The sequence below is a fragment of the Pteropus vampyrus genome, unplaced genomic scaffold (assembly GCF_000151845.1).
Source record: "Pteropus vampyrus isolate Shadow unplaced genomic scaffold, Pvam_2.0 Scaffold51, whole genome shotgun sequence".
Classification (NCBI taxonomy): domain Eukaryota; kingdom Metazoa; phylum Chordata; class Mammalia; order Chiroptera; family Pteropodidae; genus Pteropus; species Pteropus vampyrus.
Window position 1 is genome coordinate 4,177,608 of NW_011888832.1, and position 16,854 is coordinate 4,194,461.

Below are 16,854 nucleotides of genomic sequence, written 5' to 3' on the forward strand. Positions count from 1 at the left end.
TTTGGCTGGCCAAATCATAATATGGAAAACTTGAGAACTGGGAGATTTCACATAAGATTCATAATTCTAGCGTTTCTTTACAAACAGCATTAGCCACCAGTGCTGGGACCGTTGGCGAGGGCTGGGCTGACGGCTTCCTGTTGACGCGGGGCATGCCCTCTCCAGTCCCCCACCTTCTCCAGCCGGTTGCCGTCCCTCACGGCCACCCAGTGGGTCCCCACGGTCGGCGAGTTTGCATTCCTTCTGCTTCCTAACCGGAAAGGGCTTCCTTTACCGAGAACAGGCGTTCGGGTTTTGCTCTCGTGGAGTTCAGTCTTTTATTTTCTCAGGAGATTTTGAATTTCTTCTCTCTTGTCAGAGAAACTTTCTGCATTTTTCCAGCAGCAGGTTTCTTTATGCGCTCTCCAAGAACAGCTTGCTGGCTTGCAAAAACAGAAGAAGCAGGGCTCTTTGGGGAGCTGTCAGAAAGAGCAGATGCAGCCCCAGCATGGCGCTCCCGGTCCCCGCAAGTGGCACCATAACACTTTATTTGTAAAGAGAAGGACAGAGAACTTCTCTTCTCCCCGCGTCTCAATTTGCATTTTATTAGGCACCCAGTAGGATGGTTTGCAAATCGCCATCTTCACTCACAGATCTCTCTCTCAACCCCCAACCCACCAGAGGGCAGAACACAGGGGCGCTGAGAACAGAAAGGAGATAAAAGGAATCAGAAAATGCAGCTCACAACTGTGACTTTTTTTTCCCCCTTCAAAAAGTGCCTTTTGTTTATAAGACTTCTGAGGGAGATGAGTGGCTTCTGCCTAGATACACAGAGGTAGCATGAGGTGACACAGGGACAGGCACAGAGCCTGGGCTTCTCCATTTAGTTACCTCCGTTTGCGGGCTGTGTGTTCCGGCGTAAAAGGTTCACTTTCCACACCTTTATTCACAGAGTCGGCCTGGACGCAACGCGCGCGACTTCCCTGGCCATCTCCAGCCGACCCTCCTCGCCTTCATTTTTGTTTCCCCTGACCAAGGCCTCAACAAACACTAGGAAGATAGTACCTTCCAAAGAAATGCTTTCCTTTCCTTCTTAACTCAGCAGATACTTCAATCATTAGGAGAAATCTTGCTCTTATTGCAAGAAAAAAAAAAGGGGTTTTTTAACTAGAAGATGGAGAAGTACCGCATGCAACCACGATGACCTTCCTTTGGGGACATGTCTGGAGAATGATGGAATCTTTGGAATAATGAAAGAAAGACTAAAGGATGGAGGATCGGAAATTCGTGGGCAGGAGCAGTGAAGGGACGGTGCAGAGCGGAGGAGAAGCGCCTTACGACGGCCACGTGGCGTTTGCCTCTCTTGCACCTTCTCACGGCCCCTGACTTTCCTTTACGGATTCCCATGGTTCCGGGGAAGTTTATGTCTCTCCTGCTTCTCGTAGCGGGTCACATGACCTAAGTCAATCATTCCATCCCCCCGCCCCCAGATCTTGGTGATTAATTTAGTCTCTCTCTGCTCCGTATAGTGTACAGATATATGACCCAGAACTGCTGCATGAGAGAAGCCATCTTTAGAACGATGGCACCTTATGTAGGACGTAGTCAAGGGAATTAGGGAGAAGTGGTGGCAGGCGTCTCCAGATCAAACCATACTTCAGCCCTGCTTCAATGCTGAGCTTCTCAGTTACGTGGTAAAGTAAACGGCTCCCCGAATTGGGATGTCTGTGCCTCGTACTGAAGCCTGTTAACTGAGAGAGCTGATTGAAGCTGCTGGCCTGTGATTGGAAGCACTGAGTAGACCCTTGGAGGGGAGGGTTGAGATTATGGAGGGAGAGAATGATGAGGGGCTGATGCTGACTTGCCGAGGTGATACTGAATTCTGGAGGGTCTCGAATGCTAGACTGAGGCAGATATATTTGGACGGAAGTCATTGCCCTTACTTGATAGGAAAAATTTACTAAAACTTTTATAAAAGATGTGAGAATGATACTGGCCACTAAAACTCAGGATCAGAAAGCAAATAATGAGCCTGGGAAAGGCTCTCATCCTAGTTTTCAGTTTCCCTTTTCCCCAGAAGGAAGACCCATTGGGGCCAATTAATCCTTCTCCACGCCTTCCTTCTTTTCAGATATCATCTTTATACCAGGCTTCTAGAATTGCTCCCATAAAGTTTAAAAGTTGGCGTATATAAATTTATGCGTTTCCTTGTATTCGCTATATTGTGTTGTTTGGCATAAAATGTGTTTCTGAAGTTATAAACATGAAGTTTAGAAGAGAACATATTTCTCGGTAGGAATTTATTCCCTGTGACACATTTTGAAGTTTGTTTTCCATTTTTTCTTTATCTCTGTTTCTTTAGAGTGGTTTTTTTTTTTTTTCTATTATGCAAGATTTGCGGCCAGCCTCTCTATGGTGTTTGTACCCTATTTCTTAATCAGATAAGAAAACTCTCTTGGAAAGGACTAAACCTCGATAGATGTGGATACTGTCCTTCATAGTAAATACTAACCATGGGCAGATAATCGACGTACAGGTTCACGTGATTTCAAAGCAAAAAGGCGATGTAATATTTACGTTTTCAGGTTATATTGCTTAATAATATAAAAACATATACTTTTGATTTATTTCAGAATAGACAATTCCTTTCCACTGTACATCGCTGGTTGGGGTGTGGGGGGTAGGAGACCAGCGTGGTTCTCAAGCACCTGTCACCACGGCTGCCGCTGCATCTGCCTTCATCTGCCGCATGTGGGGGCAGTTCAGCTCTGGGCGCCTGCACAGGGGCTGTTGACTATGAGGGTTGGGGCTGAAGAGCCGAGCGTTAAGCTTAGACGAACATTTAGTTCAGTTTTCAGGGGCAAAATCAATGATCAAAATTCAGTTTTCTGTGTCTTTCTGTTTTCTTCTCAATATAATTCTTTAACACACTATCTGTGTAAGAAAACAGCGGTGATTCTTCTTCTTGGGGAGGAGGGAGGTCCCGATGGACCAAAGGGACAGGGCCATCCTAAACAAACAAACAAACAAACAAACAAACACACACGCACAAAGCGTCCGATCAGGGCGTATGGACTGAAAGCAGTTCTACCATTCATCCGACCATTTAGTCACTGATAATGACTCATACTGAGGGCTTAGTTAGTTTCAAGAACTGAGCCGTCTCTAGCAGATCCCCAGAGTCTTAAACTGGCTAGCCATCGACTTCTCAGTTAGACTAGAGTGTGTGGATCCTCTCAAAGCGGGGAACATTGGAGGCAGAAATCAGCAGAGGGGATATCAGTCAAAATGAGCCCATGGAGGATAACTTTTCCTGGTATACAAAGGTATTTTCCAGGGGGTGGATCATGTGCTACACATGTGTTAAAAAATAAAAACCCAAAAAATAAATAACAACAGCAACAAAACTGTAATAGCGGGCGAGAACCTCTCTCCTGGCCCTCGATGTTCTGCTAATTTTGCTTAACCTAATAAACTCGTAGGACATTACTAGATTTTTATTGGATTTAGCATTCCTCAAAGTTTGTTTCAAAGAACAACACTCCTGAAAAATAATCTAATAAAGAATTTTGAGATCAGTTAAGTGTGGGAAGCTCTGCAAATTATAAGCCCTTCTTGGAGGCATTATCTACATACTAAAGGCTCTGAGAAGTACTTAAGAGACTTGTTCAACTGTCCCAGATTCTCCCCAAATTACTTGATCACAGAATCGTTTTATGCCATTTATGGTTATACCTTTTCCGCTTTCCCCTTCTGGGAAGGTCAACACTACTGAGCGTTGAGAAAGACAGGCGGTAGGCAGCATGGCGGCTCTGATGCCAAGGCAGCTTATACAGGGCACCAGGAGAGCCAGAGTCTTATTTTTTTTCCCCAAGCCAATGGGTTCATCATGCAGCACTGCTGCCAGCCAAAGAGACAAGGCAATATGGATATGCACTGTGCAATTTATTATCAATGGTGGCCCAACCAGAGACAACAGACAAGGCGAGGGGACCATCGTACACGAGAAGCCATCATACATATGAGATTTATGAATTCATCGAATTCATAAATTGTTCCTCTGCTCTCTCCAGCATCCTGCCCAGTATCTCTCTTGAACCATCTGCAGTGCCATCCAGCCTGAAGCCACATCCGGCCTCTGTTGGGGACTCACTTTTTTGATTAGATCAACTTATTTCTAAGCTTGGTTATACACACACACACACACACACACACACACTTTTTATTCTTTATCATCTTTAACTTGGTAGTGACAATGACAGAGCCACTCTGGAACATTGTTCGAGTAATAGTATTATCACCTACGAGTGTTGATTGTATACTTCTGTGTAAAGGCCTGCAAGCACAGGCAAGAATCACATGTGGTTTCTGCCCTCAAGCAATTAACAGTGTAGTTGAAGAGATAAGACACCCACATGAAAAGGAAGTGACAGCCATCTTGTCGGGATGTTTCATTTCCAATCAAGTGTTGCAAACTGAGTTAATGAGGAAAAGATTTCTAGTGGAAGTGGTACCTCAACTAGAGCTAGGAAGAAGGACGGGATTCATAATGACAGAATGTCAGATATAGTAGCTCCCATGGTCATCACGATGCTCGTGCCTTCTCCATCCTTCCTCTCTGGCAGGGTCCCTAGATCCATAATGCAAAAAGACCCCAGCAATAAATCCCTCAGTGTAACAGGGGCACAGAGACATGTTCTCTCTTTTCTCAGTGGCCACAGCCTAGTGGGAGAGGGAACGCAGCAAATGCTAAGCGTTATGACAAGGGGAGGTCATGGATATTATGGGAGCACAGAGGAGGGAACCCAGCTTACGCTGGGAGTTCTGGGGCTCAAAAGATGGGTTCTGAAAAGGGGCTGAAGGACGAAGAGCCTCTACTGACCATCTATGTGAATCAACACAGGCAACATCCACGCAGCAGAGAGAGTGAGAAATGAGAATTCTTGCCCCGCGGACGATCCGAACTAGAACACGGGGTCATGGTGGGAGGTCGGTGCTGCAGGTGCGCAGGGGCCAGATGTCAAAGCCCTTTGTGTGCTGTGTTAAGAGGGTTCATATGCATCGCTCAGGGGTTCAAAAGACTCACGTTCCAGTTCCGTGCCCCCAGGCGCTGGTTGTGTAATACCGGTTACCCCTTTTCGGGCCGTAGTTTTCTGATCTATCTGCAGGGAGGATTAGCCCCTTTGGGATTTCTTCTAGTTTTAAGCTGTCTGTGATCTTTGTGGTAGAGTGATTAATGAATTGTCCCCTTTCTCGCCCTGCTGCTGTCCCTGGTCTCCTCTGTCAGCAAGCCCTTCAGTGACCGGAGTCGTCGTGTGGCTTGCTGTATTCATGGATGGGGGTTCCCACTTCAGCACGTGAGGCAAGGTCCGTTCTTCTCCAGAGCCCCTGGCCTTTGCGTTGGTGCAGACAGAAAGCTGTCGCGATATCAGACTGGAGTGGTAATTGTTCGGATCTACGTGCTCTTCCATGCTATGTGGGCTTTTTCATATTTGTATAACTTTTCTGTTTTCATGGGACCAAATACAATCAATTTAATGTATTCTTTGTGAAATTCTATTTCATACAACTGGAAAGAATTCTATCTCCTCTACACTTTATGGGTTTGCACATATTACTAAATACTCAGGCTTCTAAAACGTGTTTGTGGCTATTTTCTATTTTGTTATTTTTTAACTTGGTATAAATATTTTGAAGAAATTAAAATTTTAAGAAACCAGAAAAACGAAATTAACACCTGTTCCCACCACCCAGAGTTAACTGCAGTTTTTTTTTTTCTATATTCGCTTAAGGTCAAATTTGAAATTTTTTAATAAAATAATAAAACCATTTTAGATGAATGTAAAATTTCCTTTGATCATTACCAAAAGCCCATTCCTCAACCCCCTACCATGTACCCCGCCTCCAAAATTGAAATACATTTATTTTAACTTTATTTATCCAAGTTAAAAATATGCAATGTACATATGCTTTTCACAAATTGTATTATTATATTTTGGTGTTTTAAGTTAAAAAATGTATACAGAAAATGAAACTGAGAATTCAACTTCTATCAAGGGGAAACAAGTAAATAAGAATTAAGAGAATGAACTAAGGCCACCCAGGTAGCAGGAAAAAGTGGAGGAACGGTCAAGTGGCTATAGAATTGTTCCACTGGATGTGGCTCCTGGCCCTATGTTAGTTTTAATTGGCCGCTCATAGCCTAAGTTGGATTTTGCCTTGTACCTGTCAACTTTGGCTGTGGAGCTATTTGTCAACTCAGTTCCAAGTGGGCTTCTCATTTACTGGGATACAGCTCAGTGGGCGAGATAGTGCTTTCCTTTCCCTATAGAATAGAGAGAAAGAGTGTTCTTGCTTCTGTCCTCAAGAAGTAGGGAATAATAGATTCACATGATTTCGAGTAAAAGTCGGAATCGTGGGAAACTGAGGCAAAGGCTCGGGGACAGTTGAGAAATTATTCACGATCAGTTTTGTAAGAATAATAAAGCTTGGTGATTTCTCCGATTTATTTTCAGCAGTACGTGTCCATTCACTGTTTATTGTAAGCAGTTTATGTATACTATCTCATTTGACCCTTATGGTAAGTTTATATATCGAATATTCTTTCTTATTCACTTCCCATATGACAAACTGGGGGCCGCGATTTTAAGAAACTTGTCTCAGGTTATTAGAAAGGCATTTATTTGGCTGGATGAAACCCCAGGCATTTTGGCTTTATAACCGAAGCTGAGCACCTCAATCAAGTATCTTTAGCAGAAGTCCAGAAACGTCGCGTGAATTAAACTGTTCCCATTGTGTAACTTAAGTCACATTTTTGATGTCCAGTCTCTCCTGGTGTCTTCCCACATTCAGAGCAGAGCCCTCTAACCTCCCATTGACTCATTGATCCTTTAATGAATTTCTTTTCTCCTTAAGTTAGCCAAAGTTGGATTCCATTGCTTGCAACTAAAAGCCCTGTTGGTCCATAGGCTCTGCTTCCAAGTTTTTAATTGTGTAACATTAATCCTTATTCAATTCCAAGAAAGCGCCTAAAACACTTTATTAGGGCCTGAGCTTGATGTTACACATTAGATTTACATTTTTTATGAGTTATTTTTAAAAGAGAAGTCAATTTTATTTCCATCTTATTTTGACAGACAACTTAATTAGTTTATGTGATTGGTGGGATAATGTCCCCCTAATATATTGAGATCTTAATCCTTAGAACCATGAATGTTATTTTTATATGGCCAAAGGGACTTTGAGAGTATGATTCAGTTAAGGATCTTGAGATGAGGAGATTGTCTTGGATTATTCGGGTGGACCCTAATTGTAATCACAAGTTTTCTTATGAGAAAGAGATGGAGGAGAAGGCAGTGTGATGACATAAACAGTGATCAGAGCGACGCGCTATAAAGGAGGAGGAAAGGGCCACGGACCAAAGAGTATGGGTTTCCCCTGGAAGCCAAAAAAGGCAAGGAGATAGATTGTCCCCTCGGAGCCTCTGGGAGGAACCAGCCCTGTCAACACTTTGGTTTTATCACTGTAAGACTCAGGTGAGACTTCTGACCTCCAGAACTATACGAGAATAAATTGGTGGGTTTTTAAACCACTAAGCTTGTAGTAATTTGTTACTGCAGCAATAAGAAACTAATCGTTGACGAAATGAGAGCCTTTTGTAGGTTTATGCTCGGTTTGGAAAACAGCGCATTTTAACTCTATTATGTTTTCGGCCTGGGAAAGATCAATGGCAGCTCCCACAGGTGCATTGTAAAATGTTCAGGCAGTTACTGGAAAAATCGTGTCACGATTTCTCTATTGTGGAGAAGGCAGAGCACTTTTATGGTCAATGGATTTTTTTTAAAAGGTGAATGATATGAAAAGCTCAAATAGCATAAGCTTGATTAATTGCACAGGTTTATATCCCAGATTATTTTTTTTCATGAAGCGTCATTAACAATGTTTCTCCCGCCAGTTTTTCCAATGTTGGGTGTCATTCGGCGTTGATAGAAGCAGTAGCAGGAATTAAGATTGGCTGGAGCCAATGTAATGTGATCTACACCTAAAGAAAAATCCTAGGGACAATGTCTTTCCCAAATCAAGCTCTTTTTTTTTTTTTTTTGTACTAAGTGCCATTTGCCCTTTAGAGAATGGAAGGGTAAATTAATCACTGTGGCTGAGTCATTCAAAAGATTACAAGGCTTGTAGAGGATAGTTCCTGTGAAAGCTATGTCTCTTGAAGATGCTATATACCTGATGAAGTTTTAGAAATTTAGTTGAAAAAATATTATAAAGATTTTAACTGACCATAAGGTCTTTTGTTGGGCGGGAAGGGGCAAAGGATATGAACAGAGCCCTATGATTCTTTTTAATAGTGTGTGTGTGTGTGTGTGTGTGTGTGTTGAGGGTAGTGAGGTGGAGTGAATGAATACTTATTAGAATTTCTTTGAATAATGTCTGAATACATTGCCATTGTTAATAAAATTATGCTTGATGCACCAAGCAGAATACATTTGAAATAAATAGCTTCCGAACCAATATTACAGAGATTTCCAATACCAACCTGTTTCTGTTTCACAAGGTGTGGATAATAGGAGAGGAGACACATCTAAAGGTCATTGCTTCTGCTGTAGTTACATGTCTCACGATGTCTGACTGATGCTTTTAAAAGAGTAGCTGAATATGGATGCCGTCCAGGATGGATATTCTCTCAGATGCTGACAAACACGCATCTATCTAGATAATGGAACGGATTCTTTTTTTAAATGTGTGTTTGTTCACATAAATACAACACATAGAGCATTCAGCTGTGACTCATGAATAAATCTTGAAGATGCATGAGAAGACGCAGCATTCAAATTTGATTTTCAACTCAAAGTGGGGGGGGTAGAGGAGAGGGACCGTTATATAGGAAAGGATTCTATTTTATTAAATTGCTCTGGTTGCATTGGGGAGGTAAGGTTTTACGTCGTGGATAATTTACTTGTCTTAGATTCAAACCTTGCTCGTAAAAGCCAAAACATCTTGGTTTTTTTTTGTTGTTATTGTTACCCTTGTGAAACATCATGGCGTTATGACCTTTGTCATCTAGCCCGAGGGAAGGCCACTTTGCTTATTTTAATGAATGAATCCATGTTGAGCGCCGAAAATGGGCTTAAGTTTAATTCTGCAGGGTTACAGAAAAATGATGATTCCTTTACCTAAGAAACTAGAGAAGTAGGGGCATGGCTCGAGTAGAATGTCATTCCCAGTTAAGGTCCGCAGAAAGTGGCACGCCTACCCGCCGCCTCCCAGCCAGCGTTCATGGCAAACTTTGCTAATCACTGAGGCCTCTCTCTCTCTTTTTTAAAATTAGATTTATTGGGATAACATTGGTTAATAACATTAAACACATTTCCGGCATACAACTTTATAACGCGACACCTGTACACTCTATTGTATGCTCACCACCTGACGTCTAGTGTCCTAGGCTTCTTCTTCTTCTTCTTCTTCTTCTTCTTTTTTTTTTTGACTTGGGTGTACCTTTGCTTGTCAGCATCATACTCCAAGAAGCCACTACCAGTGGTTGGTAGATGACATTCTCAGTAAACCTTGTGTGTACTCCTAGTTCTCAACCTTATACAGATTTGCAAGTCAGTTTTGGCTGCTGTAAGAGAAATTCCATAGGCTGATGGCTTAACACCACAGACACTTGTATCTCACAGTTTTGGAGGCTGGGAAGTCCAAGATCAGGGTGCCAGCAGATTTGGGGTCTGGAAAATGCCCACATCCTGCTTTGGTCACAAGGTTCCCTCATGGCCTAGTCACCTCCCAGAGGCCCCACTTCCCAATCCCATCCCGTTGCGGTTTGAAGTTTTAGTAGACAAATTTTGGTGGACATGAATGTTCAGTCCATAACAATAAGTGATCCAATCGCATCAGGTGGCCTTATTCATTTACCTGAAAAATGAAGATAAAAATATCTACCTTCAAAGGAGCTGGTGAAGTAGCAGAGGTGAAAGCTCTGAGGTGTCGAAAGGCCAGACGAAGGTGGGAGCTGTTACTCTCCAGGTGGCTGGATGGGCTAAATAACATGAGATTATAGGTAATATTGCAATCAGTAATAGCTTCTGGTAGGCCCGAAGTTAGTTTTGAAACAAAATCCCACCAAAAATAGGAGATTTCCTTTTTATTTGTTCGTTCATTCATTTATTCATTCATTGATTAATTTGCTAATTCCACAGAGCTTACCTACCATTGGCCAGCACCTGTGGTTTTTGAAGAGACTTCTAACCAGTAGGAGGAGGAATGCCCATGATGCTATGTTGCATCTTGGCATTATCTGTAGCTCTGGGACCAATTAGCCTTTAATGTCAATAAATGTGGCAAAAAGCTCTTGACGCTAACCTAGTTCATAACAGTCCTAAGCTCACCTGCCTCAGAGATCTTCCTAGAAAGAATAGAAGAAGCTGGAAACACCACAGTGTATGATGCCCAGATGGGGCACATGTGACTCTTTAGTACAGAAAGTTCAGCATCTTTTTGTTAAGCCATTGAGGGAAAAAGAATCATCATTTAGCAGGTTGAAAATATTTCTCTGTAGCATTTTTGGCACATGCTAATTATGAAGGTCTCTTGATGAATGAGCATTTGGAAGTGATATGTACCGTTTAGAATAACAGTATATACACCAAATTTCTTAAGTATTTTTTTTTATTAGACACTTGATGCTTATGGAATCTTGATAGAAACAGTCAAAATAGTATTGGGATTCCTCCTGCATAGGTGAGCATGCCCACGCAGTCAGCCCTCATGTAGGTATGGCAATCACGTTAAAAATGCCCCTGTAAAATGAGGAAAACTTCATTTTTTATTTTCTGATGAAAGTGGAGGTAAGAGTCAGGAGACTAAGAAAGGCAGAGAGAAATAAGCACAGGAAAAAGACAGTCATTTAAAAATGACAATATTTTTCAGTTTGCTCTCATCAAACGAGGATAATAAAATCTGTTAAACCATACAGAATTGTTTTGAGGTACAAATTGGGTAAGGGACCTAAAATTCCTTGGAGAGTTAGAAAATGGGGATTATTCTGTCATCACCTTCCAATTCTAGCCTAAGGTAACATAAAGTAATGTGTCTGCAGTCACAGAAAGCAGATGTCTTCAAGTGACCGGGAATGGTGCTTCCCCAACTTTTTCTCATTGTTCTGCTCCATCAACGTAACACACGTTAGCTAAATACGGAAGACAGAGCGGCGGCTGGATGGAGGCGGCCAGCCTGGGGCGCTGCCCATCTCGAGCCCACCAGGCCACGCTGAATGATGATGAGTGGGTCTGATCCTTGGCACACCTACCACCAGGAGGTGTCTTTGTTGGGGTGCCTGTGAAGTTTATGCTTCAGGAACCCTTACTCTCATAGGCTCCATCCAAGGTCCTGAGCCTAATTTTTGAATCCATAGTTTTTTATCCATTTTATTTTAAGAAGGTCTCCAAATTGTATAAGCTTCAGGCCCCACAGCCTCGATTTCCACTCATGCAGTGACACGCTGCCGGGAACGTCTGTCTGACTTGTGTTTTGTTCCTGGCGGGCTCCACACTAGCAGTTTATTCAGTAGCCACCAATAATCCAAGACCTTTGGATTATTGGTGATGAGCTGCTTTACACAGGGAAGTCTGGCCATTTGCTATTTAAAATTCTTCAGTGCATACATATTTACATTAATTAATGTGTATACATATTTAACTGAGCACTAAACATACCTAGGAAGAACTCTAAAACAAAAATAAGAGACACTTTGGATCAAAAGTTAGAGAAATAGAACAATCCGATGTGTAACATGTAAGATGCAATAATAATGAATTCGCTTTTAGTGCCCTCTGAATGAGTCTACAGCTTTCTACCCCGGTTAAAAGAAAAATCCTGTATTTTAACGCTTCCTTACGGAGATGATGAGAATTGCGAGCAGCCTAATGACCTCTGACTTCTGTAAGGTGTTTAAGGCTTAGTGGTCTCTCTGACATCGTAAGGATCTAGATGTGCCACAGCCCTCACTTCTGGATGCCGCTTGATAGGACATGGAAAAGGACTCAGTGGTTTTAAGCACGTCTTCTCGCTTTCTGTTCAGTTGTTCTCCAGGCACTTTTACTTTATAAAATATATGAAGTAAGTAGAATTTGTCTTTGGTGTTATCCTGATTCTCGCTTCAAGGCTCCCTCCCCTCTCTCACACCTAATTTGTTCAGTTTGCTTTCAGTGAGTCATGGGATCTCAGAATTGGAGAGGAGCTTACCGTGATTGCAGGCAACTCTTAGCTGATTCTTAAATGATCTATGTAGCGTCCTCGACAAGTGAGGCCATTCGCTATCTGGACATACCCGGCGATGAAAACTCCCCTGCCTCTATCGCCTGCCTCCATCCGTTTGACTTTGACTTTGCTCTGACTGCAGGAATGTCCTTCCCTACCTTTCCCTCCAGTCGTTTCCCGTGTCTGAATATTCAGACATCCTGCCTCTGTTTGTGAGCTTCGTGGCTCTCCCCTCATTATTTTGCTCACATTTCTGTCAAGGTACTAAGTGATGATTTCAGCTCTTACTTCTATAAGGACTAGTCTAGCAACAGGCAATTTTAGAAAGAGTAATATAATTATCTTGTAATGTCCCCAAAGGATAATTAATAATGATGAAATTCCAGGCTTCGGCTTACAAAGAGGATTCTGTTCCTTGCCCACCAATCACATCTTGGAGGATGCGACCTCACTCTCACAGTAGGAAGCCCCAAAGGGACACCTGGAGCATCCCGGGGCATATGGGATCAAATACTGAACTCGAACTGACAAACTTGACTATAGGTGGGACCTGGGTGAGACACAACTTCTCTGATAGTCCCTTACATTCTCATCTGTCAAACAAAAGGGTTCATCTCAATCTCAAAGGTGCTCTCCAATATCGAGGTAGATCTAGGGGTGGGAGGCTTAGTTACCATCCCACGGTGCATTTATATAGATTTGAAGCATGCAGAATTCTAGTCGTTTTGTATAGTTCAATACAAGTAGAGCACTGATTTTGTATATTTGGCTGAATTTAACCCTTGAAAACTGTATGCTGTAGTATAGTAACTTGGAAAGTTATGCCTTTTTAAAAATTACATCATCTCCTGGTAGATACTTATTTTCATTTCCAGTAAGCGCTTGCTAAACCATTTCAGTCCATGTTAGTATTGAATTATTAACTATCAACAGAGAGCTGTCAGAGAGTTATGTGTGAATAAAATGCATACGAATTGCAATAGTTTACCTCTAAGCAGTCTGTTAATGTAGTCAGAGAGCTCTTAGAAGTCTTTGCACCTCAACTGTGTTCAAGCAGTAAAGATTAAAAACTAATGCATATGTCGTCAGTACCAATATTTGTAATTAATTTGATTTACAGTAGTAAACAATAAACTGGGTTAAAATTTTAACAGGTTATGTGAATAGTCATTAACGTGTTCCTTTTCTATCGTCTTGTTCATTTTTAGAAGTATATACAATGCGTTTTAATGTTTTTAAAAGCAGTTGAAAGGCATGTGCAGCCCCAGTAGAGCCCAGCAAATAACGAGTATTCAGCAGCGACGCTGATTGTTCTTACCACCTTCCCCTTCAGCTCATTGTGGTGCTGTGTGTTTCAAAAGATGCAACGAGCCCTGGAAACTATTAATTTCTGTGAGCTGAATTCATCTATTAGGACAGAGACAGTCTTTGGGACCCATGACATGTGATGGAAGTGGGGGTTGGTAAAAGGCATGTCTTGGGTCACGTTCCTTTCAGGGGGACACAAAGCAATGATGAACAGAGATGACATATTCAAGTTATACCAATGACGCTATATAACACTAGTGTAATATAAATGACACTATAGAGTCCTTACTGCATTTCTAGAATATAAACATCGCCAGGGGTCCTCCCCCAGCGCCTCGTCGGGTTCCCTGCATCAATTGATCTTGACGGTCCCATAATGATTGATTTGTTGCTTGCTGTTGTAGAAAGATCCAGGTTATATACATTATCGTGCCTAGCAAGGTGGTGGATTCATTTTACATCCTGTACAATTAATTGTTGAATGAATCGTTAAGTGAGTTAGTGTTAGGTAATTCAGTGGTGCCCTGATTCTGAGGTTCTAGATCAAACCAGAATTAGAGTTCTCCAGATCACAGCCATTCACTGTGGTTCAGCTCAGAGGTTTCCTTCTGGTCTAGGCTTTTTCATTGCCAGAGGAAAGAACTCCCCTCTGCCTCAGCTCGTATAGGGACCTTGTGGCTGTTTGGCGTATGTGATGATGTGGCATATATAACAATCTAAATAAACAATGGCTTGTAAAGGATAGTAAATATGGTATAACGGAAACTAAAATTCTGTTCCTTGCAAAGATTTTATCATAAAAATATACACTGGCACATATTTGGAAGAGAATCGACTAGTACTGGAACTGTTACCAAGCTATGCTGCTCCAGGCCAAACACTCCAAAACGCTTCTCATGATATGAGGACATGTCATCATTTTTCATCTGAGTGTGCAATTAGGCAGCTCTTAGGGGAGGTGCAGTCAGATGTCACTCTGTAGGGCCTACAAGTGAGTTGAGGAAAATCTAGTTAGGATCAGAAGAGAGAAAAAACAAAGTAGGGTCTTCGATTTCACAAAGAGCATGAAAATTTAACCGAGTGTCTAAGAACTTAGGTACCTATTTCTGCATCGTGAGGCACGTGAGCTGCTTCGTGTTGCTTGGTCTGTACCCTTTCCCTCCCTCTGCGTCACCACGAGGGATGCGTCACCACGAGGGATGCTTCCATGACTGCAAAATGGGGCGCTCATGAGCTGAACTGAGATCCTAGGACCTGACGGTCAGTTGCTGAGAACAAGCCGCTCCCCTGTTCCCCGTGGCCACCCACGAAAAGGCTGACCCGCTAAAGAACAGTAGAGAGGACTCGATCGACACCGTCTTATATGATTTACTCAGCAGGCAGCGTAAGTGCTGCTCCTGAGCACGGGCTTACTCTGTCGCGGAGTCCCAGGACGCGAAACCTCCTTTTAAGAAAGATGCTCACTCTAGACAAGAGAAAACTGAGGCTCTCCTAGCTAACACGTGGCAGAGCTGGGAGCTGTTTTTAGATCTGCTATCGATCTGTCTTAGATCCACCCCTAAATCCTGATCTGCCCAGCCCAGGGCCTCGTCACCTCCACACCGTACTGCTGACTATACATGGAATGCTTGGGGACAGGGTCCCATTCTACGCATCTTGGTGGCTGAGTGCCAGCTCGCGCTACACTTGATGAAAACACTAGCTGAAGGGGAGAGTTCTTCTCTCCCTATCCCTTTGATTACAAAATACCTTTAAAATGACAAGTATAAGGAATAACATAAGGAACACCAAGCTACTAAAGTAGTAGTTCTCAGCCGAGGGTGATTTTGCTCTCCCAGGGAGCAATTTCACAACATCGAGAGATGTTTCCGATGGTCACGATAAGGAGGTTCTACTGGGGTCTGGTGTGTCGAGGCGAGGGTTGCTGCTAAACTTCTGCCATGCACAGGACGGTCATTCTCAACAACGAATCATCTTTCCCCAAATGTCCATAAAGTTGCAAAAGTTGAAAAACTAAATAAATAATTTAATGAACCAGACGTTTTGAAGCCCTTTCATACTCATCCTTGATTTCTCCTTTCTTCTTGAAGTATCCCTAAGCATGCTTTTATGTGTTTACTAATAACGTCTTTACTTCTGAGTATCTGCCGATCATACAAAGGCTTGTTTTAATATCATCTGTCACTATTATCCAGCAATTTTTTTCACTTAAAATTATCTTTTTGAGATTTATCCACTTTAATAAATTAAAACCTTGTTTATTAATAAAAATAGTAGAATAGTGTTCTGTTACATGAATATACCACAGTTTATTTATCCATTTCCCTTTTAACATTTAAATTTTATCTGTTTTTTTTAAATACAGTGATTCAATAAACATCCTCATATATGTGGGTGTATACCAGAGGCCCTTTAAAGTTTATACAGAGAAGTCAAATTTCTGGATTGTATCAATATGCATTTTTGACAATAGTTTTCATTTCCTCACATCTTTTCCAGTGATATTGCCAACTGTAAATTTTGAGGGAAATTCTTTCCTTTATATTGTAGAGTCTTCTGGGAGTCTGTAATACTTAATCTTAAAGGGTTATTAGATTCTTTTAACATTTTTATGGTGATAGTCATTAATATGTCTTATTTCTATTGTCTCCAATTTATGTTTAGAAGCAAAGTAAATGAATTAATGAAAGTGCCTTCTTTAAGATGCCACGTTATCTCTCATCCAAGCATCAACTAAACATCTACTCTTGAGGCTGAATGTCCAAGTTCAAGTAAAAAGTCCAGGGGTTACCATTGACTCTTCCTTTACCCTAGGCTACACCGAGGCCTTCCAGCTTTAACCTTTTGAATCTGTCCAGTTGTCTTTATTCTCACTGCCAATCCTCTAGGCTGGGTCTTCATCGTTTCTCATAGAATTTCAGCACCAGCATCTTAATAGATGTCCTTGTAAGCAGTACTGCTCTTCTCTAATCTGTTTTCCACACACAGTACAAGATGATCTTTCTACAACCCGACAGTGTTGAACTTAAAACATTTTACTGCCTGTTTGCAATAAAGTTCAAACACCTTAGCATGGTCTGACACCTGCTTGCTGCTCTATTCTGCATTCCGGTACAATGGGACAACCAGAGTTCCCTGTAAAGTAAACTGACCATGCCTCCGCCCTCGTACATACGACTCGCCATGCTGTGGTGTCCTAGCGAACTCTTTGCCTGGCTACTCCTACTTATCCTCCAGGTCCCTGAATAGACGTCTGTTCATTAAGATGTCTTCCTTCATGCTTCTCCCACCCCAGGGAGGGAGAAT